The following is a 24,477-nucleotide window of genomic DNA, read 5'->3' as shown; positions in this document are numbered from 1 at the left end:
TTATTATCAAGTTATTAAATTAGTGTTATCATCAGCTCCATTTTGCAGATCAGTACACTGGGACAAAAGATGTTATGAACTTTGTCCAAGATCACTCACCTGGCACCATTTATTAGCAAATGGCAGAGCCAGAAATTGAAACCAAGCAGTCATCGGAGCCCCTCGGCTTCACATCGACCCTGGGAGGGCCCTCAAGAAGTCATCTGCCCCCTGCCCTTCTGTCCAGAGCTGAGTGGGTGTTCCAGAAGCCTGGGCCAGGCTTCCGGGGCAGAAGGACTCCCAGAGCTGGAGCTGGCTCCTTTCCCAGCTTGCTTGGAATTTAAAGAACCTCAGGAAGGTGAGGCCTTCCAGCTCTGAGCTGCAGCGGCCAGGTGAGCACAGCGCTCTGGGGCAGTGGCTCCCACTGAGCCCAGTTCTTATGCAAATGGACCTGCTCCCATCACCTACCCAGGTGCCTATGGAGGCGCCACCATATCTCTCTACTTGCACTGCCTCCACGTCTTCTTCCCTGTCGTCTCCACCGTATGGAGGCATAAATCCAGTTAATGTGTCCAAAAAAGAAAAATCAAAATGTCAGATCTGCAGTGATGGTTCAATTGAAGGAATATTGATTGTCACAGAGAATATTCTCACTTTATTCACCTACTTAGTCTGCTCCCCTAGGCGCATATGAATTCATCAAATATTGTCACAGCGAATAATAACGTTCATTCCCGCATTGTTGTGACTGCTTGGGCTTCGGTCCTGCTCACCATGCCTGACCCAGGTGGGGTAAGGCCAGGGGAGGGTGGGAAGGGAGAGGAGGGGGTTGCTGACGTGGTTTTGTTGTTTGTCCTCTCCAAATCTCATGTTGAAATGTGATCCACCATGTTGGAGATGGAGCCTAATGGAAGGTGTTTGGGTCACGGGGGCAGATGCTTCCTGAACGGCTTGGTGCCCTCTCTGCGGTAATGAGTGAGTTCTCCTTCTACTAGTTCACAGGAGAGCTGGTTGTTTAAGGAGTTCCTCCCCTCTCTCACTGTTTAAGGAGTTCCCCTGTCACCATGAGACATGCCTGCTCCAACTTCACCTTCCACCATAAGTAAAATCTTCCTGAGGCCTCATCAGAAGCCAAGAAGATGCTGGTGCCACGCTTCCACAGCCTGCAGAATGATGAGCCAAATAAAACTCTTTATAAATTACCCAGCCCCCAGTATTCCTGTATAGCAACACGAAATAGATGAATACAGTGGCCAAGGCATCACATCATGGCATTTTACTCAAGACAAGACACTTTGCCATCTAGCATCTGAACTGATCTTCAACACCACCACGTGGGGGAGTCAGGAGGGAGAGAGTTATTCCCAGTTTTCCAGGTTGGATCCACAGAGTTAAGCAACTCATCCGAGATCATGCTGCTAATAAGCTAGAATTTGAACCTTGGTTTCCAACTTCCAATTTGGAACCCCTTTCATGCCACCTGCCCTTTCCTGCAAATGGTGGGTCTGATCCAGACAGGCCTAGAGATGAGTGTGGTCCTCTAGGCTTCTGCATGGCTCTGTCTGCACTGTGGATCATGCATCCACTCTTTGTCCAGGCCTGGACACAGACTCAAGGAGATGCCCCATAGCTCTCAATGCATGTATTAAGATGGAAAAGCAGGAGACATGGCTTTTAGAGACTAACAGCTGGAACTGTCAGAATGCCACACTGAGAGTTGACCCACACGACCCCTCCGAAATTGTTTATTGAGTTGACATGACACCAGCACAAGGTAAAGGCTGAAGAACCCTGAGAAAGTAGCGCAAAATATCACAGGGAACATCTTAGCCCCCTGAGACCTGCATTTCTTTTCCTTTTCTTTTTTCTTTTTTCTTTTTTTTTTTTTTTTTGTGAGACAGAGTCTTACTCTGTTGCCCAGGCTAGAGTGCAGTGGTGCAATCTCAGCTCACTGCAACCTCTACCTCCTGGGTTCAAGTGATCCTCCTGCCTCAGCCTCTCAAGTAGCTGGGACTATAAGCATGCACCACCACACTTGGCTAATTTTTTTTTTTTTTTTTTTTTGTATTTTTAGTAGAGACAGGGTTTCGCCATGTTGGTCGGGCTGCTCTCAAACTCCTGACCTCAGGTGGTCCACGTGCCTCGGCCTCCCAAAGTGCTGAAATTACAGGGATGTGCCACAATACCCAGCCCGAGACCCACATTTCTGAAACATCAACCAAGAAGAGGGGTCAGGCAGCCAAAGCCCCAGAATGCACTTGTACCATAAGTTGTGGGGTCTCTCCACTTTCCAGGAAAGCACAACCCTAAATATTTAGACCAGCCTTTTTTTACGGTGTGTCCCAAGGAACAAGGGATCTGAAATTCTGAAACGATTTTGCAGTCAAATAAATTTGGGGAACTTTGGGTTAATTAAAATCAAACAGATTATTTTGATCCAGGGTTTCTTGGAACCTCCATCATCTTGATTTTAATAAGAACAGCCCATGTTGCCTGTGGCCCAATGTGCCCAGCACTGTTCCAGTACTATTTCCCATTTTATTTAAAATGGGCACTGCTATGCCCATTTTACAGCTCAGGAAGCCAAGACACAGAGGGGAAGTGACCTGCCCAAGGCCAGGAGTTCTCGCGTGATGGGACAAGATGAGCAAGCTAGAATCAGCAGCGACTCTGAGGCAGGTAGACAACACAACACTTCCCAACCTTACTCAGCTCTGGATCTGCCCCATCCTTTGTTCTGTCCCAGAGCATCTCCTGGGACTCAGGTTCTGTGGAATATTTAAGAACTCTGGTTTAAACAACTTCCCTGACGGGCTAGCTCAGGTAGCTCTCAGAGCTCCGTTCAACGGCACAGCCAGAAGCAAATGTAAGTTGATTTGGTCTCTGAGTAGTGCCTCTTTCTTGTTCCCCAAGGAAGCTCCTGGGCTGTGGGGAGCCTGTATCCAAAGGCTGGAGCCCCTGGGGAAAATCCAAATGTTTGGCTGGATGGGGACCAGTGCTTCCACCTCTCTATCCTCTTCCCCGGGCCACCTTGAAGTAGAGAGCTGAGGAAGGTGGGATGGACTCCACGCTCTTCCTCCTCATCGTGCGCCTGGCTGGACACCAGTTCTGGAACCTTCCAGCCAGAGGCAGAAAGGATCTTTCCAGTGGTTAGACTCAGCCCAGAGGAATAGAGACACTAATCACTTTGAACAACTGCCTCTCTGTCCCCACCTGGGGCTCAGCCACACCCACCATAATTTCTGACTCGATGTGATGCTTTGGCTGGAGTCCACAACAGATGCATGGAGTGGGGGATTTTATTCCCAGGAGTCTTTGCCAGGAGCTCATCCCTGGGAGGGAGAGGGGAAATGTGGCCTCAATAGAAGAATATCAATAGGAAACCATGGTGAGAAGACATAGTTGGCCAGAGCTGGGGATGGAGTAATTAATTCTACTTAAGTAAAATGTTACTAATAATTAAACGTAGTAATTAAGAAAAATTGGATCAGCTGTTGTCAATGTGGCACAGAAGCAGGAGCTCCACTGACACATTATTTGGGCAGCTTCCCGCTGGGAGCGGATGGGACTAGACACGGCCCACAAGGTCACCTTGGGGCCCAGGAGAAACCAGAGGAGCTATGAGCTGGAGAGGCCTCTGTGAGAGGAAGCCACAGGCTTGGGGACATGTCTGGTAAGGTGACAAGTCCAGAAGGCTGGTGAAGACTCTACGAGAAGGAAATCCAGAATCTGGCCCCAGTATGTCCACCTGTACAAAGCACAGGAAGTCTGTGCCAGATAGCGACAGCAGAGAGCAGCTCTCAGGCAATAGAGGGGCAGGTGAGATGCTTAAGAGAGACGGATCCCCGTGGATGGAAGACGAGACAGGCAGAGAGGACTGATCAGGACTCAGGCAAGGACAGGCATCTGTTGGTCAGCAAGTGAGTCTTCAGTGGTCATAACTCAGGCGAAGTCGGGAGGCAGTAAAGTGTCATAGCTGGAGCCAGAACTGGAAGACAGACACACTAGCTAAGGGAGGGCTCCTCAGCCTCGGCACTATGGACATTTGGAGTCAGACAATTCTTTGTGTTGGAGGGAGTGGGGGCCTGTCCCAGGCATTATAGGATGTTTAGCAGCAACCCTGGCCTCTACCCACTAGATGCCAGAATTATCCCCCAATTATAACAATAAAAAATGTCTCCAGGCATTGCCAAATGTTACCTTGGAGGCAAAATCACCCCCAGATGCAAACCACTGAGGTTATTTTTCTTTTTTAACCAGCCACTGAACGTCACAAAGGTTTACTGCTTACTCCTCTGAAGAGAGCGTTTTACTCCATACAGTCATTCAAGCCCCAGGCTTCCTCCCACTCATGGCTCACTAACCCCCAGGCTCAGGGGCCTCCACTGGATCATTCACATCCAGCTGGTCAATGAGCTCAGGAGCAGTGTGGAGAGATTTAGGGGCCAGGCCTGGAAGTGACTGATATCACTTCTGTCCATGGGCTACTGGCCCCACTTAACAGCAAAGGATGAACCTGGCACAGCAGTGGGCAAGGAGGGAACCCCAGATATGATGGACAGCTACCCCCATGCCATGTCAGCTCCTGGTCCTGGCCCTGACTCTGCCATGGATGGCTCCTCTCACCTGGGCCAGTCCCTCCTCCAGGCCTCAGTTTCCTTCTCTTAAAAGGCCCCTTTCATAAACAAAAGGTGGTCTATCCATTCAATGGAATATTACTCAACATAAAACAGAATGAAGCACTGATATGGGCTACAACACAGATGAACCTCAAAATCAAGCCGTGTGAAAGAAGCCAGACACAAAAATATTTTACAATTCCATTTCTATGAAATATCCAGAATAGGTAAATCCATAGAGACAGAAAGCAGGTTAGTGGTTGTCAGGGGCTGGGGGAAAGGAAAGTAGGGAGTGACTGCTTAATGAGTCCCAGGTTCCCTTTTAGGATGCTTAAAAAATATTTTAGAACTACACAGAGGTGATGAATGTACTAAATGCTGCTGAATTGTACACTTTAAAATGGTTAATTTTATGTTATGAGAATTTTACCTCAATTAAAAAAAATTAAAGGAACTTCCAGCTGTAATCTTCAGTGAATGCTTAAGATCCAGGCAGCACAGGAACCAGGGCACCCAAAGGTAGGAAAATGGGAATCTGTTTTCCCCAGAGACACACCCCAAATAAATAAGAAAACAAAGTCCCCTAGTCCCCACTCTGCCTTTTGAGTCAATACAATATAAGTGAGCTTTGTAAACTATAAAGCTCTCCATAAATGTAAGCAGACATTATTACTGGGGCACTATTTAGGATCTCATTATTATTCTGAATTCAGCCAGGGCAAGGCTGGACATGAAGGAAGTGAGCTGCATAAATGTGTGTGTATTAAGGGCAAGCCAGTACAGGGGTTCTAAATGCAGTGGCCCAGAACAGCCATTACTATTTAGGATGAGGTAAATTAATAATGAAGCTGCTATTTCTTGCTTCCTGGGTGCCCGACACAACACAACACACCTTCCATGCATCTATTCAGTTAATCTTCTCTGCAATCTTGAAAGGTAGTAGGATTAGAACTGTTTTAAGATGAGAAATAGAAAAGTGAAAGGTTAAATAACTTGCTACATGAGTTATCTATTGCTAAGTAACAAGTTATCCCAAAACTTAAACTGTGGCTTAAAACACAGTTATTATCTCACACTTTCTGCAGGCTGAGAATTTGGGCAGAGCTCAACTATCCTCTGTCTCAGGGTCTCTCATGGGCTCCAGTTGAGGAGCTGGGGTCTCATCTGAAGGTTCAGCTGTGGAAAGATCTACATCCAAGCTCATGTGGTCATTGTGATTCAGTTCCTTAAGGGACTGAGTGTCTTGGATCCTAGCTGGCAGGTGGCTGGAAGCCACTCTGTTTCTTGTCACATGAGCCTCTCCAACATGGCAGCTTGCTTCATAAAAGTGGCAAGCCAAGAAGGCACTAGAATCTAACAAGACAGATATTTCATCTAATGCAGCCTGTCATGGAGGAGCATCTCCTCACCTTTGCTGTCTTCTATTAGCTAGAAGCAAGTCACTAGGTCCAGCCCACACTCTAGGGGACGGGACTAACACAAGGGCATGAGCACCAGGAGGTGGGAATCAGGGAGGGGGACCATCTCAGAGTCTTCCCATCATGCTTGCCAAAGGTCTGTGGGTGCTAGAGAGCCAAGCTACATGCACCCTGGCTTTGTAGAGGAGGCTCAAGTCCATATCATTGCACTGTACTTTCTCCATGTTCTTCAAGGGTAGGCAGGGTGTGGGGGAAGGCAAACAGGGAGAGAGAAAGAGAGATTTTTCTATAGAACAAAAATAAGCTCTTCCTGGCCAGGCTACACTGATGAGGCTGTTCCTGCAGGACACAGCCCACAGCTAAGGCTGCCCCCAATATTAATGGTGTCCTCATTAGAGGCATAAGCAGGGTTGCATTTTAATTGCTGGCAGAGCCCTGAGCACCTGAAGGGGAGACTTGCCACATCCTCCTCATCATGACTATTAATAGGCTGGGAACACTCAGGGCTGCTCAAACCCAGGGTTGGCAACTCCCACTCCCACCAACACAAGCAGCTCAAGTCTTCTCAAGGCCTTCTTTACACCAGCCCCATAGACCTGCAGTAACCAAGGACAACACCTGGCCTTTCCTCCAAGGCTGGTACAGTGTGTGCCTGGAACTTGGGTCTTCTGAGCACCTGGGAGATAAGGGTGAAAGACCCAACCTGTCACCACCCAACCTGCTCAAGGGAAGAGCCTCATCTCCTATCCCTGTCTCCCTGGCAGCCAGCACAGTGCCTGGCAGGTGGGCCTCAGTGGATGAGATGAGTCAATGGCTGCCCACAGGGGTCATCTATGCAGATGTGGTAGGATGCCCATGAGACCAAGTTTGCCCAGGGAAAATTAGCCTCCACCAACTTCTGATTTCCCATCTATCTTTAGGTGAGGGGGATGTTTACAAACTCTCTAATGGCCAAAAGACCAAGGCAGAGGGGAGGACACCTGAGATTAGCAGGTTAAGTGCTTTTGTAAGTATTTACCTTCTTGGTGCCCCAGAAATATAACCATCCAAAATGTGACCCTCCCAGCACCCCCCGCTTCCAATTCAGACAGAGTAGAGCTGCCATGCCTCAGTGTACCTCCAGGGTTGGAAGTGAACACCTGCCAGTGTCCCACCCCCATTTCTTTCTCTAGGGATTGCCAGATTTTTGAAACATAAAAGCCTCTATGCAATCCCCTTCCAGCCATAAAGTGGGGCCATTGGCTCTTCAACCTCCCTTCCAAGTAAAACTCTTGAGAGATTCCAGTGTGCATTGCTTTCTCCTCACCATTCTAGGGGTGCTTATCATTAATGGGTCCAAAGCGAGTTCTCTGGCTTCTTTCTTACTAAAGCAGGAATAAAAAAAAAAATCTTAATATCAGGATCCCTTCCACCTCTGACTATATACATGCATGTGTATGCAGCCTAACAGTTTGTGCCACATGAGTAATCTAGAAGGTCACGTTTCCTTCCACAGCCTCCCTAGCTTGGATGGGCTGGTAACTATATCATTCTTATTTGCAAGGCTGGATTAAATCTTGTAGGGCATGTTATCCAAAGGCCATGGAGACCTCTTGACTCCTCCAACAGGAAAATGGGCAGCTCCTCCCCCTGAGAAGTCTTGGCCAAGGAGGGTCAGAGCCCCCACCCCCTGCCCACCCACTCTTTACCCACTCCTCCCCAATCACAGGTCTCCTTTCCTCCAAGTTCTGGCATGCCTCCTCCTGCCTCCCTAGGCCGAACTTTGCTATGCTGGGAGCAAAGAAAGCTTTATTGAATTTTCGCAAGTACTTTGCATGGCATCTGATTTACAATTCATAACCTGGATTATACTGCAAGTTCAGCCTTCCGGGGTCGGTGTAATTTAGATCTCGGAAATATTTGCCGTGCTTTCAATTCCCCTGACATCTGAGGGGTTGGAAATGGATTCTGCCCCTGGAGGTTTGCTATTTGGAGGGGCCGATGGAAGTGGGTACAGGGACGAAGACAGCTCACAAAGGGGTGGTGGGGAGGCAGTGAGACATGAAAACTGAGAGGCAGGGAAAAGATAAAGTTAAACACCAGCAGGAGGGAATGATCACATGCATGAGACAGACGGGCAGAGTAGGCCATGTGACCACGGCTCCCTATCACCTGCACACGTCACCTCTGCCTGTGCAGTGATGGCCCTGGGGACAGGAGTGCTGCTGTCCAGGGGAAGTGGCTTGGCAGCATGGAACAACCCACCTTCCCATCCCACCTTCTGGTCCTGCCTTTTTCCCTACCTGGCTATAAGAGGGGCAAATCCATTAGCCTTTTTCTTTAACCAGTCTTATATAATTCACATACCATACAATTTGCCATTTAAAGTGTGCAATTCAGGCCAGGCACGGTGGCTCATGCCTGTAATCCCAGCACTTTGGGAGGCCGAGGTGGGCAGATCACTTGAGGTCAGGAGTTCGAGACCAATTGGCCAACGTGGCGAAACCCCATCTCTCCTAAAAAATATACAAAAATTATCCGGGCGTGGAGGTGGGCACCTGTAATCCCAGATATTCCGGAGTCTGAGGCAGGAGAATTGCTTGAACCCAGGTGGCAAAGGTTGTAGTGAGCAGAGATTGCACCACTGTACTTCAGCCTGGGTGACAGAGTGAGACTCCATTTCAAAAATAAATAAATAAAAATAAAATTTGCAATTCAATGGCTTTTAGTTTATTTACAAAGTTGTACACACATCACCATGATCAATTTTTGAACCTTTTCATTACCCCACATAAATACCCTGCACGCCTGGGCCATCATCCCTGTACTAGTTTCCTGGGGCAGTTATAACAAATTAATCATAAACCTGGTACCTTAAAATAACAGAAATTGGTTCTCTGTCTGTTGTGGACGCCAGAGTCTGAAATCAAGGTGTGGGCAGGGCCATGGTCCCTCCAAAGGCTCCAGGGGAGAGTCCTTCCTTGCCTCTTCCAGCTCCTGGTGGCTCCAGGCGCTGCTTCGCTTGGGGCTACGTGGTTCCAATCTGTGCCTCTGTCTTCGCATGGCCTTCTCCCCTGTGCCTCTGAGGGCCAAATCTCTCCCAGCCTTTTTCTTATAAGGACACATGTCATTGGGCCCACCCTAAATCTAACATGACCTCATCTTTAGAGTCCACCATAAATCTAGCATGACCTCATCTTTAGGGTCCACCCTAAGTCTAGGATGACCTCATCTTCAGGGTCCACCCCAAATCTAGGATGAACTCATTTTCAGGGTCTCGCTTAAATCTAGGATGACCTCATCTTAAGACCTTTAACTTAATCATATCTGCTATGACTCTTAAAAAAATGAGTCCACCTTCACAGGTTCTACAGGTTAGAATACGGACATATCTTTTGGGGGAACACAATTCCACCCAGTATATTGTCCTTTTGCCCCTGTCTTCCCCAGCTCCTGGCAACCACTAATCTACATAGATTTGTCTATTCTGGACATCTTATATGAATGGAACCATATAATACGCTGTCCTTTGTGATTGGCTTTTTTCACTTAGCACAATGTTCTCAAGGTTCATCCATGTTCTAGTATTTACCAGTATTTCATATCTTTCAATTATTGAATAATATGGATATATAACATCATATTTATCCATTCATCAGTTGATAGACATATGGGTTCTCTCTATATATATATATATATATTTTTTGCTATTCTGAATACCATTGCTGTGAAAATTCATGTACAACCCCTAACCACTTTTACCTTTAGCAAAATAGTGAGAATTTCATACTTGTCTTCCCCAAATCCCAGAGTTAGGATGAGTATGGCAGGCAGCTTCCAGAATGGCTCTGAGTGTTCTCCCATCTCCTGGTATTCACGCTCTTGTATAATCCTCTTGCCTTGAGCATGGGATGGACCTAGAGATTTATTTCTAATAAACAGAATATAGGAGAAATGATGGGATGTCACTACCAAGATTAGGCTGTAAAACACTGTGACTTCTGGCTTGCTCTCACTCTCTTGCTTGCTCACTTACTTTCTCTATTGAATCAACCTGCTATGTTGTAATCTTTTCTACGGAGAAGGCCATGTAGCAAGGAACTAAGGACAGCCTCTGGCCAACAGCCCTCTACGGACTAGGTCTTGCCAGCAACCACATGAGTGAGCATGAAAGTGAATCCTTCCCCAGCCAAGACTTCAGATTAGACTGAATCCCTAGCTGACATCTTGATTATAGCCTGGAGAGATACCCTGAGCCAGAGGACCCAGCAAAGATCACCAGGATTCTTGACCCTTAGACTGTGAGAGGATATTGTATGTGTGTTGGTTTAAGCTACACTGTTTTAGAGTAATTTTTATGCAGCCTTAGATAAAGTGAAGATAGAAGAAAAGATACTCTTGGGAGACCCTGAGCTGCCAGGATGGTGGATCAGGGATGAGCTTATTGGGAACTGACACTTAGCCCAGATTAGCTGATGTTGAAAAGTCTTGGCTGCAGACATCCCAACACAAAAGTCTATTAAATGATTTGGTTTTCTTCTTTGGGATGGAGGAGAAGTGCTGAGATAACCAGAGTGGAGAAATCAGATGTGATATGCCATCTTCCTCCCTCTGAAGCTACAGAGCCCTGAAGGCATGGAAGTGAAGGAAGGAGCAGTGGTTAGCTCCAAATTTGATCAAAAGCACTACAAAGACTACAATTGGGTCAAGGAACTAGAAATCTGGGCTTCCAGGACACTGCTCTTTCTAGTGCACTGGATTTCCTAAAGGGCAAAGAAAGTACATTATCTGATCCAGAAAAGACTGCTTAGGTGGCTGAGAGGGTGAATACCTGAGGACAAGAAAATATTAAGGCTTAATGAAACTATCAAAGTGTTAAAACTTTATTCCAAAAATGGCTATGACCATATCACTCAGCCTGCATGGTCTTCTCACAATGTAACTTTGCCACTTCCCCTATCAAAAAGTAAAGCCAATATCTTCCCTGGAACCTAATCAGACCTTAGTGACTCCTTCAGCAAAGTATGGCAGGAATGATGCTATGTGACTTCCAAAGCTAGGTCATAACAGGTGACACAGTTTCCACTTGCCTGTCTCTTGGGATGCTTACTCTTGGAACCCAGCTGCCATGTTGTGAGGAAGCCCAGGCCACATGGAGAAGCCATGTGTAGCTGTCCTGTCAGACAGCTCCAGCCAAGGTCCCAGCCAACAGCCGGCATTAACTACCAGACATGAAAGTGAGGAAGTCTTTCAGATGACTCTTGCCACCATTGGAATAAAACCACATGAGAGAACCCAAGTGAGAACTGACTGGCTAAGACCAGTTAACCTCAAAAATCATGAGGAATAGTAACAATTAATTATAGTCATATTAGTCTGTTCTTGCCCTGCCACAAAGAACTACTTGAGACTGCATAATACAAAAAGAAAGAGGTTTAATTGGCTCATGGTTCTGCGGGCTGTGCAGGAAGCATGACTGGGGAGGCCTCAGGAAACTTACAGTCATGGTGGAAGATGAAGAGGAAGAAGGCATATCTTACATGGCTGGAGCAGGAGGAAGAGAGAGAAGAAGGAGGTGCTACACATGTTTAAACAACGAGAACTCCTGAGAGCTCACTCACTATCACAAAAACAGCAAGGGGTAAGTTTGCCCCCATGATCCACTCACCTCCCACCAGGCCCCTCCTCCAACACTGGGGATTACAATTCAACATGAGATTTGGGCAGGGACAAAACTCCAAAGCATATTAACAGCTGTTTCATACCACTACATTTGAGTTGGTTTGTTACATACCTACAGGCAACCCAAACCAAGTAAAAATGCTATAATCATGAAGATGATGGATGGATGGATGGATGGATGGATGGATGGATGGATGGATGGATGGATAGATGGATGGATGGATGGATGGATGGATGGATGGATGGATGGATAGATAGATAGATAGATAGATAGATAGATAGATAGATAGATAGATAGATAGATAGATAAACTGATAGATGGATTGATGGATCAACGGTTGCATGGATGGATGGATAGATGGATGAATGGATGCATAGATGGATGAGGAGATTGATAGGGTAACAGAAAAACATCAAATGAGCACTTCCTATGTGCCAGACACTAGACCAAGGGATTTATTGATATTATCTCTTTTTTAATTCTCACAACAATCTTATGAAGCTGGTATTCTTATTCCCACTTATAGAAATAGTAACTTGGATTTAGAGAGTTTCAACAATGTTCCTGAGGTTACAAAGCTAGCATGGAATAGGTTCTCCTCACCCCAAAGTCCATGATCTTGACATGTCTGGTGTGGAGCACAGGTAAGGGTGTGAAACTGAGGATGAAAGTAATAGAAATTCTAGGCCTAATTAACTCAGGCAGACCTTAACTACTCATGACACTAGCCTGACCTTTTCTGGATGCCTCACTTCAGGATTTTGTCTGGAGTACATGTTTCCCTTTATTCTCCTGCTGAGGACTACAGAAAAAACTATTTTTTGACATAAGAACAAGGAACCTAAGAGAGGAGTCTCCCTCCTGTGCTGTCTTTTGTTCTGAAAAGACAATGACTAAAATGGGAAGAGCTGTTTTGCTGGTATTGTTGTTGTCATGATGGTGATGGTGATGATGGAGGTGGTCATGATGATGGTGAATGGTAGTGAGTGATGGTGGAAGTAGTAGTAGTGATAATAATGATGGTGATAATGGTGATGGTGGTAATGGTGATGGTGGTGATCATAGTGATGGTGGTGGTGGTGATGGTAGTGGTGATAGCTATGATGGTGATGATGGTGGTGTAGTAGTGGTGGTGGTAGTGGTGATGGTGGTGATAGTAGTGGTGGCAGTGGTGGACATGGTAGTGATGATGGTGGTAATGATTTTGGTCATGATGGTGGTGATGGTAGTGATGGTGGTAGTGGTGATGGTGATAGTGGTGATAGTGATTGCAGTGGTGATGGTAGTGATGGTGATGGTGATGGTAGTCATGATGGTGGTGGCAGTAATAATGATGGTGGTGGTAATGATTTTGGTCATGTTGATGGTGATGGTGATGGTAATGGTGGTGGTGGTGATGGTGGTGATACTAGTAATGGTGGTAGTGCTGGTGGTGATAGTAGTGATGGAGGTGGTGGTGGTGATGATAGTGCTGGTTGTGGTGATGATGGTAGTTGTAATAATGTGGTGGCGATGATGGTGATAGTAGTAATGGTGGTGGTGATGATCGTGGTGGTGATGGTGGTAGTAGTGTTAGTAGAGATGATGGAGGTAACAGTGGTGATGATGGTAGATGTGGTCATGGTGATGGTGGTAGTGGTAGTGGTGTTAGCAGTGATGGTGATAGTGGTGATGATGGTGATGATAATAGCAGTGCTGGAAGTGGTGGTAATGATGATGGTGGTGGTGGAAATGATTGTGGCGTTGGCAGTAAGCATGGTAGTGTTGATAGTGGTGTTAGTGACGATGGTAGTGGTATTAGTCAAAATCCATGGACCCTCTCTGCAGAAAAGGGAGGCCTCTGGCCAGGATCATGCCAAACCCTCTCCTCTAAAGTCCAACAAAAGAAGATGGGCATGGTACGTGGCATCCATAGAATAGAGCTGGTTATATAAGGCCCTTCCAAACTCTTCCAGCAACCAAGAACCTCAGAGCTATTGACACTTGCCTTCTCTCCTATGTTTGTTCTAAATCTGGTTCACTGTGGCTCAAGAGCTATTACTGATCCTAATTTAAAAACCCAATGCAAATGGAGGGTCCTTGTGAGTTTAACACATCACTCCCAAGGCTCAGCACAGTGCCTGGCCTATAATAAGCCCTTGATACACATTTATGAATAAACAAACCCTTCAGCAAGATATAGTTCTACTGAGGACCAGAAATATCCACAGTTGGATTCAAAAATATTTCCTGAAGCTCTCAGGGAGGGGTATCCTAATCTAGGAGTTGGGAAGCCTGGACATACCTTAAGACAAAGATGGCTTCAGAGTCCTTCTAACCATAGAAATCTTGTCCTAATCACACTATTCGAGGATGCATAAATTGGCTGCTGACTAAGCCTTTTGTGTGGCCTGGAAGAAAACAGACTTTGTGAGAACTTAGTACAGTAAAAAGTAATAGCTAATGTTTCTGATGGCTTGTGATGTGTCATTTAAAAACTTTACACAAATTTACTTATTTGAACTCACAGCAACCCTATCATGCATGTGCTATCACTATCATTATCAATCATCATCATCATGATTTTATGGAAGAACTGTAGACCAGACACAGGAAGAACAAGCAAGCTGCCCACAGTGTCACAGCTAGCTAAGCCAGAGCTGGACAAATCCCAGGCAGTCTAGGCTGCTAACCACTGTGCCACCTGGCCCCTTCCCTTCCGTTGTTTCCTATGAGCCTGGCCCTGCACTCTGCACCTTTCTATGAGTTGTTGCATTCCATGATGGCTTCAGTTCTATGCAATAGGTGTGCTATCGGGGTCCTGGGAGGAAGCAGTTGGCCTACTTAGAGGTGTGATGGAAGAGAGTCTGATATGGTTTGGCTGTGTCCCCACCCAAATCTCATCTTGAATTGTAGCTCCCATAATTTCCACTTGTTGTGAGAGGGACCCAGTGAGAGATAATTGATTCATGGGGGTGGTCTCCCCCATACTGTTCTCATAGTAGTGAATAAGTCTCATGAGGTCTGATGGTTTTATAAGGGGTTTCCACTTTCACATGGCTCTCATTCTCCCTTGTCTGCCACCATGTAAGATGTGCCTTTCACCTTCCACCATGATTGTGAGGCCTCCCCAGTCATGTGGAACTGTGAGTCCATTAAACCTCTTTCCTTTATAAATTACCCAGTCTTGGGTATGTCTTTATCAGCAGCATGAAAATGGACTAATACAGAGTACCAGTGAAAGAACCATTGACAATGCTGATACAGGCTAAGGGGATCCAAGGAATGGGGGGTCGCACCCAGGGGTCAGCCAGAGATGGAAGCCAATATGCCCCTAGGATTGAGTGGGTAAAGGAAGAGCTTGGAAACAGAGGGGACTATAGGAGAAGGCCTTGACAGCTACTGCCAAGCCACTGCCTGGGCTGGAAGGTGCCAGGACCCAGTGTCGTCACTTCTCTCATCTTATCCTCTGAGCTCTGTTACTGCCATATCTGTGCAAGCCAGAGCTAAGGTCCTCAGAGGCCAGCCTCCCAGTCAGAGCAGGTGGAGAAGGAGGGAGGGTGGTCTGCAAAGTAAATGGACACCTTCCAGCATGGCCGAGGCTAAGAAGTTGAGACTAAGAGAGTTTATGCAACTTGCCCAAGGACACAAGCTTGGAGGTGAGCACACCAGGTGGACTTCAGAATTCTTCCCACGGCTGCCTCTGTGGCCTGAGTCACAGTGAGGAAGGCTTTCGTGTATGTACATTGGTGTAAATGATCATCACCCAGGCTGCCAGCAGCCTCCGCAGTGTTCTGATAATGGGATTTTAATTCACTCCCCCCATCGTCCTGCTGAGCTGAGAAGCGTTCCTGTTTGTCTACTTCTTGTTAGGCTGCTGCTTCAAAGCAGAAACAGGAGGCAGTCCCTCTGGTCCACTTGCCATTCACACTCTTTGGGCCAAACCCCCTTTCTCATGTCCCCCAGCAGTTTCCACAAATGCTGCCATCCCACCTGTAGCCAGAGAGGAGAAGATATACAGAGTCCACCTTTGGAAACAGGAGAGGAACTGGACAGCGCCAGGACACTGACCGGCAGCCTGGCAAGAATAGAAAGTGGCTGTTTACCCTGAGCCAGGCTTTGGAGTCTAACAGAACCTGGTTCCCAGTCTTCCCCATATTGGGTAGCACCACCACAGTCACTCAACTGTTCAGGAAAGAAGCTCATGTGCTCACTCTTGACTCCTGTTTATCTCACCCCTACATCCAATCATCAGCAAGTCCTTTCCAGAGAAGCAATCCCACCAGTCTGTGTCTATTCTTCTGACAGGCTGGAGTTGACTTCCGCTTCTTTGGACACTCTATTATAAGTGGAATTCCCTTTATAATGGGTGTGCTCCTGCAAATTTGGGCTTAAGCTGCATTTTTGTAAATTGAACCCCAGCACGCCATTGGCTTACCCAAGCTGTCACTGAGGTTGGCTCCCCAGGGAATCCTAACACTTTAACCCTATTTCTACCGCTGGAAGACTCTAGAATTTTCCAAAAGGCATTTAGTACTGACCCACTCATGTTCCTGGTCACGGGTTGTTCCATGGGTTTTAACTACTGTGCCACTTATTGAGCTCCTAGAAGCAGTTCCCAGGGCTGCCCTGTAGGCAGCTTCCGCTGGTGCTGATAGAGATGACTGTGCTGGCCGCACTCCATTTGACTCCCCCATCGTCCCCTGCCCCCATTGCCTTGCCAAAGCCATGCTCTCTTCTCCCCTCTGCTCTGTGCCTTGGAAGGGTGACTTCTCCAGGCTGTGTCAGCTGGGCCTTTTTGTCTCCTGCCTTCTAATTGGGTTTGGCCTATCAGAGGCACTGGCAGGAGACCAAGGGCAGGAGGAAGGAGCCATGGGGATACTGATTCCACCCTCTCCCTCCCTGCTGCTATTCTGAGAGCAGCTGTTTCTATCAGGGCCATGGTTCCTGTTGGGTGGCTCCCTCTCCACGGCTCCAGGCTCTGATAGCTCCACTTATTTTCCTTGTCCCTTTGGACTAGAGGTGGCAATGGCTCCCCACTCTTGCTGGCCCCTGGATCCTACACCAGAGGAGCTGGTTTCCTTAACTCTTCTCACAAGTCTACAAATGCCCACGTCATTAAACTGCCTTTGCTGGATCCCCTCAAGGATACCATCTGCTTCCCTTCGGGACCCTGCCTGGCACAATGACAGTCATGACGATGATGCTGCCATGCTCTGAAGCTCAAAACTCTGACTCCCAGTCCCCACCCAGGGCCGTGGGTAACTCACTTCTAGCCCCAGGGTAAGTTGGGAGGAAGACTAGATGCCTCCGAGGAGTCCAAAGATGCCGAGGTGGGGGAGGCACTCCGAGGGCAGGGTTTCTCAGCCTCAGCACAACCGGTATTCCAGGCTGGATCAGTCTTTGTTGTTGGGGTGGCTGGGGCTGTCCTGTACATTGTAGGATATTTACCAGCATCTGTGGCCTACACCCACTTGATACCAGGAACACCTCTTGCCAGTCACGATCATCTCCAGACATTGCCAAGCGTCTCCTGGCGGGGAGAGTACCCCCTGGCTGAAAACCCTGACCTCCAAAATGGTGGGGCATGAGCTGAGGGCTAGCTGGGCTGGTTTGCTTCTTAGGTGGCAAAGCACAGAGCAGGCAGCCCAGAATGGAGTCCTCGGCAAGGCAGAGATTCCATCGCGGCTCCTCCGTGTGCATTTCTAGCCTCAGCAACTGAGCGGGGCCAAGGCTTGACGAAACTCACTGGTCACCCTCAGCTCGATGCCCTGCTTGGCCCTGCTGCCTGAGCACAGGGGTCCAAAAGGCACCACTTGGCTCTCTCCTGGCCCTCCCACCACTCACCCACACTCTCCTCGTCTCCCCTTACCCGCCTCAAAATGATTTTGGGAGGCAGCTGGCAGCAGGGGAGTACAGCTGCCACTAAGTTATCCAAACGATTTATCTTAAGATTCATGCAGAATTCATTGTGTGGGGACCAGGGTGGGTTGCGCTTTAATATTCATGCAGATTTGGAAGAAATGTTAATCACGGGTTTGGGTAATTTGCACTTTTGCTTAATTCTCCTCCTCCTAGGCTCAGTTGGCTGCCCCGCTAGCCCCCTCGCTCCTCTGCTCCTGGCTCCTGCGCCCTGGAGTTCTTCCAGCCCACGGTGCAGCTGGGGTGGACTCAGAGGTTGGAGGGAGGGTGCTGACCTGCTGTCCCGGTGGTCGGGCTGGCCCCACAGCACCTCGGGTGGGGAGGGGGAGACGGGGTGGGCAGCAACGGGAAGAGCTGCAAGAGCCTCTGGGACATCTTGACGGGAAATAGATAACCTGCTATAGCAACCAGATATGTGCAAATTAGCATTGATTATTCTCAAATTAACAGCTTGGGCATTTCAAACCCAAAACAAGGCCTCAGCTCTGCTCTGATCTTGCCCTCCCTCCCAGCTCCCAGCCCATACTGTTTCCCCTTCCCCACAGTGACAACCATCTGGGCCTCATCAGGGTGAGAGGCAGGCTTCCTGGGGGACGGGACCTGGGGGGTTTCCACCAGACCTCATCGCCTTCTTGCCCCTCACTTAGGCCTGGGGCCTGAGCACAGGAGCCCAGAACAACTGGCACCTTCTGGCTGCTCCCTCCCAGCCCTCGCACCCCTCACCCGTGCTCCCCTCCTCTGCCGTTACCACCTCCAAATGATTTTGGGAGGCAGCTGGAGGCAGGAGAGGAAGAGATTCTTCTGTAAATTTTCCCTGGTTCCGACTGCCCAGTATAGCCAACTCCACCTCCTCAGCCCTAGTTTGGGGGTCCAATCCCCTGGAAATCAGGGGTTTTGAACCACGGGAGCTTTGCCCCCCAGAGATGTTTGGCAATGTCTGAAGATGATTGTGACAGGGAAGGGTGGCTCTGGCATCACGTGGGTAGAGGCCACAGAAGCTGCTGAGTATCCTACAATGTAGAGGACAGCCCCGGCCACCCCAGCAACAAAGAATGATCCAGCCCAAAATACCGAAAGTGCTGCGGCTGAGAAGCCCTGCCCTCGGGGTGCCCGCCCCACCTTGGCACCCTTGCTTTTCCTCAGAAGCATCTAGTCTTCTTCCCAACTCACCTGGGGGCTAGAAGTGTTACCCAGGGCCCTGGGTATGAACCCCACATACATGGAGAAGGAAGCTTAGGACTCAAAGCCACACCCCATGAGCATGTGTCTCACTCTCTTCCAAGTAGCTGGGGAGGGCCCAGGAGCCACAGCAGAAGAACGCTGGAGAAGCCCTGAGTGCCCCAGGCAGAGGATCCAGCGCTCAGAAGGGGCTGCTCTCTACACTCCCCTCTCCATTTTAAGATAAGAAAAGTAGAGTCCAGAGAGGCAAAGCCACTAGTCCAGGGGTACACAGCTCATTAGCGGGAGAGGGAGCTCTGAGTTCAGGTTTGCCTGAGGCCCAATCAGATGGCTGCAGCATCAGGGTCCAAGCAGAAAACAGGCACCACTCTGAGTGTCTCAAAGGGGGAGATTTATGCAGGAACTTGATTGCACAGGTGAGGGAAGAACTGAGAAGGGGACAGGGAGACATTCTGGGAATTAGCAACAGTGGGAAGCCGCTACCACCCCAGGCTGAAGGGACAAACGGAGGAGAAGGCATCAGTGGACCCCCACTGCCAGGTCTATCCTGGAAGCTGGTGGATCTATCTAAAGAGAGCAGAAGCAATGATGAAATCCAGCAATGCTGGAAAGAAGGAGGAAAAATCCTCTAGCTTCTTCCTCCTGCTTGCTCCCATCTCCTGCCGGGACTCAATGCCCAAACCAGTCAGGAGCCAGCTGCCACGGGCAGCCCCCCAAGGTGCTAAGCAGGGCAGGAGGAGCATGGAAAATGGGTCTGAGAACCAGCAGGCAACTGACCAGCACAAGACCTTCCAACCCAAATGTTGTTCCTCTCCCTCCCTCAGGCCTTGCCGGGGACTTGGGAAGAGGAGCGTGAGGAAGAAGACCCAGGAGGAGAGGCACCACAGGACTGTCCCATGCACCGGAGTCAGTGGAGACAGCGCAGCTGAGTTGAATAAAAAGGGAGCTAGGGGCTGGGGGTGTTCAGAGTTGGCTCTCTCTCCTCCAGGCCCATCCTCCCACCCCTGCTGGGATCTGGTCAGCTTCCAACCCCGGCAGCCGGTGTTACCTGCCACTGCCTGTCAGCTTTCCCCCGACCATGCAGCTGCTTCTATCTTGGCCCAGAATAATAATCAGGGAGCCACAGACACAGAGAAAGTGTGGCAGTAGTCCAGATGGCCGCCCCTTCCCCTACCACTCCCTTGCTGTAAAGACTGGGTGTCCAAATCCCTGACGCCCACCCCCACTAGACACACATATATGCATGCGCGGGCACAACATACCAAGGTGTCCCAGAATTAGAGTTCCCTGGGAAGGCTTTCACACCAGACCATGTCAAAACGCAACAGAATATCTGTTAAAGCAGGGAGTGAATGAGATGCTCATTGAAGGAGGGCACTTAGAAATAGTCTCAGCCCCTTCCTCATCTAGTGGAGGAGAACTCACACAGCAGCATAGCAGACCTTTTCCAACAGGGAACCCCTTGAAAGCTACAGGTGTACGGCAAGGAGGCCACCACCTGTTGCAGGTAAAGGACATAAACTGTGACGTGCCCTGAGAGCCCTGGGATTCAGAGGTCACTTGGATCAGATGGTCCGAAGGTCGCCCAGGATGGCTGGCCCAAAGCAGCGCCTTAACACCATACCTGGCACAATGGCGGGCATTGAGGAAAGCGCTTTTGTCTGCTTAAATTGCTAGCCCTTCTTTGGGCTCTTTTGGGAAGACCCCTCAAGTACTACGTGAGCTTCAAACACAATGGCCTGAATGGCCCCTCCTGGTTACAGAGTGATCACGTGACATCATACACGTGCCCGTGTGATTGAACTCTCACAGTGCTGCATTCCCCAGATCAGAGTGATGGGTTCAGAGATGGGCGTGGAGTTCAAGCCAGCCAAGTAGTCTTGCCTGGGGCAAATCTACTGACTCTGTTGGAAAAAGGATGCTTTGGCAGGTTCACAGATGGCAACAAATGTACCACTAGGTGCCTGCATAGATAGGAGGGGAGGCTCTGAGTATGAGAGGGCAGGAGGTATACGAGAACCCGTATTTTCCACTCAATTGTGCTGTGAACCTAAAACTCTCTAAGAGATAAAGTCTATTAAAAGCAAAAAGGTTAAGGTCTTTAAAGCAAGGGAAAGAAAAAACAGAAAGATGCCAATATAGAAAAGAAAGAATGACAGGCTGTGCATGGTGGCTCACACCTGTAATCCCAGAATTTTTGGAGGCCAAAGGGGGTGGATAACTTGAGGTCAGGAGTTCGAGACCAGCCTGGCCAACATGGTTAAACCTCATCCCTATTAAAAATTCAAAAATTAGCTGGGCATGGTGACACATGCCTGTAGTCTCAGCTACTCGGGAGTCTGAGGCAAGAGAACCACATGAAACCCAGGAGGTGAAGGTTGCAGTGAGTGGAGATCACACCACTGCACTCCAGCCTGAGTGACAGGGTGAGACTCTGCCTCAAAAAAAAAAAAAAAAAAAAAAAAAGGAAGAAATAATATAATTTAATGTTAAAATATTTCTGTGTGTGAGGTAGAGGGGCGGGGAATTGTGCTTTGCAAACTAAGAGCTATTTCTATGAAATTGTGTATTTTAGGGGGGCATTTAGATACAGGAATTATTTAAATAGCTTAGCTTCTATTGAACTTCTTTTGTGCATGGGGTATGAGATGGTATGAAAGGCCATTTGTAACTATCTTTTATAAAGTCATAAATGCAAACTAAGAGCTATTTCTATGAAATTATATATTTTGGGGGGCACTTAGATACAGGAATTACTTAAATAGCTTAGCTTCTATTGAACTTCTTTTGTGTATGGGGTATGAGATGGTATGAAAGGCCATTTGTAACTATCTTTTAAAAAGTCATTTTTATTGAGTCTGAATATTATAATAATATTTTGTACTGCAGTTGCTAGTGCTGGGAGAATGAGAGCCTGCAGAGCCAGTGGTTATCCTGCCTGTGCTGTACAGGACCCTGTCATGAGAAAGAATCCAAATTGAAGTTCTAGAAGAAAAGAAACAGAAAGTCCTGATGACATTGTTTGGACCCCTGGAAACACTCATGCATAAAGTCAGCACAACTCTTGGACATTTCAGATACACGGGCCAATGAATTCCCTAATTCAAGTTGTGTTTCTGTTACTTGCAACAACAAAGTCCCAATGAAATAAATAAATGGATAAATGAGCATATAACCCAAGACTTGAAAGACAAGAAAACAAACTTCAACTCCTGTCCCTGAGATTCAAAGTTAAAGAGGTTTATGTGGATAAAGCAAGGTAGACCAGCATGGCCATGCACAAAGCTTAATGGCTGAGAAAAACAATGAGACCTCTTTGCTTTATAAAACTACCACGTGAAAGGAAGAGTCCAGGCTGGTAATCCAGCTCAATGCAATGGCTTAAATGTTTGTGCAGAAGAGTAGATTTTACTAGAAGGTAAGGCTGATGTCAGAAGCTCCCCAGATCAAATCATCCTATCACTTGGTTGCACATTGAAAGTTGTTGGCCAAGCATGGAAATCTGAACTATAGGGGGCTGTGACCTCGATGCCCTTGGATAGCACTGCTGTACTCTGAGTTGAGATTGAGACCATGAAGAACCTGCCATTAATTAGTCAGTGTCATTCACTGAGCTCTGCAGGCCCAGTCTCCAACAGCGACATCAGGTGGTAGTGGGAAGTAATGGCAGTGATTGACCGATGAGACTCTAGTTGTTAAGTCTCTGATGGAATAGGGCTGTACCCCCTAGTGCAGAGTAAGTCCCTGAGATTCTTAGACAAATCCAGTGTGAGGGAGGCCACAGGAGGAGATCCTGGACATTATGAGTATTCTAGCAGACAACTGGAAAAAAATAAGAGCTGTAATATGTTTTCCTCCCAAACCGGAAAATCAAGTCATATGTTTTCCAAAAGATGTTTGAGGCTAGAAGGTCAAGAGCTTAGAAGTCTGATTCCAGCCTGTCATTATTCCAGTGTGTGACCTTGGGTGTGTCATGTTCACTTTTATTTCTTTATTAACATCCCCTCCCCCCACACTGGAGAAAGAGAATGAGAAGAGCCAGGACTCCCCTTCCAGCACACCCACAGATGACGTGGACAAAGCTCTCTGAAGGTCACACCTGCATCAGGTGGCAGTGGCTCCAGGCAAGTATCTCTCATACTACACAACAGCCTCCATGCCCTGTGGCTATAGGAAGCTTCCAGGACAGCAGAGCTAGAAGAAAGCATCCTCCTGGGGTGAGGAACGATGCACAATGTGGGATTTATATCAGGGGTGACCCTATCATTGAGTTTAGGACAACCTCCTGCCAAGCAACTCTCACCACCCCAATCCCAGTCCCCCAGAGGCCAAAACACAGACCTGACACCCACTTCAGGGCCCCCTGCTCCTCTCCTGTGACACCTACCTCTCCCTGTGGAAAATGCAAGTAGGGGCCAGGTGCGGTGGCTCACGCCTGTAATCCCAGCACTTTGGGAGGCTGAGGCGGGCGGATCACGAGGTCAAGAGATAGAGACCATCCTGGTCAACATAGTGAAACGCTGTCTCTACCAAAAATACAAAAATTAGCTGGGTGCAGTGGTGCATACCTGTAGTCCCAGCTACTCAGGAGGCTGAGGCAAGAGAATCGCCTCAGGTGGACGTTGCAGTGAGCCGAGATTGTGCCACTGCACTCCAGCCTGGGTGACAGAGCGAGATTCCGTATCAAAAAAAAAGGAAGAAAAGAAAAGGCAAGTAGGGCAGGAACACCTGTGGGCCCCGGGATGCTGGACCACAGCGTGCAGGCAGGAGGAGAATCCTCACTGTCAGAGTCAGAGAGTCCGGGCTAGAGGGAATCTCAGCAATATTCTCTAAGTACTTCAGGTCACAGACAAGGAAACTGAGGCCCAGCAGGGGGAGTGAGTCTAGAAAGCCTCCCAAGGGGATCATCAGCTGGGCTGGCCAAGGCTGGGGCCCAGCTCACCTGTCTCCTAACCCCACACTCCCTTCCAGCATCCCCCTCTTCCCAGTGCCGTATTGTCTCACACAGGGGCTCTAGGTCTCTTAGCACAGCATGGCAAGCTCATGGCCACAGATGAGGATAGTGTGGGGCAGACAGTGGGCCTCTAAGCCCATCCCACCCCTGCCCTTCTGCCCAGGGCGGGGAGCTTCTGAGCCCACAGTAATCCCCTGAGCTTCCAAAGGCTGTGGAAGCTGCAGGAGCTCTGTCCGGAAGAGTGCAGACTTAAGGGGGATTTGGGTTGAGCAGGAAGAAAGGGAGTGGAGGGGGCTGAGGCCCAGAGATGTGCTCTGAGGGGATTGGCTGTGGATGCCAGGAGCACCGTGTGTCAAAGCTAGATCCAAGCTCAGACATAAGCCCCCTTCCCCTCCTTAGAGGGGAAATACACAGGCTGCTTTCAATGAAGGCTTTAAACAGAACGTGTCCAGGCGTTTCAATGTTCTCTTCCCAGAATAGGCCCCTCAATTCCATCTTCTCTGAGCTGGCAACTAAGGAAGGACATCTCTAACTTTGCCTGAAAATTAGAAGTCTGCCCCTTGCAATTTGCTCTGTGAGAGACAGTGCAGTGCGGTGGATGGGCTGGAGACGCCAGCTTCGATGTGGGGGTGCGGCTGCCTCGGACTGCAGCTCTGCCACTTACTGACTGGGTGAGCTCGGGAAACTACTTTATGTCTGTCTCCGAGCTCCAATTTCTTCACCTATAAAGTAGCAGGGTAGCATTGCCTACTATATTTGTTTTTC

At 48.4% G+C, this 24,477-nt stretch overlaps 1 long non-coding RNA gene across 1 annotated transcript in view; it reads right to left on the bottom strand.

Annotated features, from left to right (window-relative positions):
• Positions 1 to 870: 870 nt before the first annotated feature.
• The window catches only part of LOC140708775 (uncharacterized), a 52,346-nt gene continuing 28,739 nt past the window's right edge, over positions 871 to 24,477 (bottom strand). The window contains exon 4 of the long non-coding RNA XR_012088977.1: positions 871 to 1,142. This is a non-coding gene — a long non-coding RNA (uncharacterized lncRNA). The remainder of the gene's footprint in view (positions 1,143 to 24,477) is intronic.

Source organism: Chlorocebus sabaeus, chromosome 16 (assembly GCF_047675955.1).
Source record: "Chlorocebus sabaeus isolate Y175 chromosome 16, mChlSab1.0.hap1, whole genome shotgun sequence".
Taxonomy (NCBI): domain Eukaryota; kingdom Metazoa; phylum Chordata; class Mammalia; order Primates; family Cercopithecidae; genus Chlorocebus; species Chlorocebus sabaeus.
The sequence above is the reverse complement of the archived record's forward strand: the minus strand, read 5'-3'. Positions and strand labels throughout refer to the sequence as shown.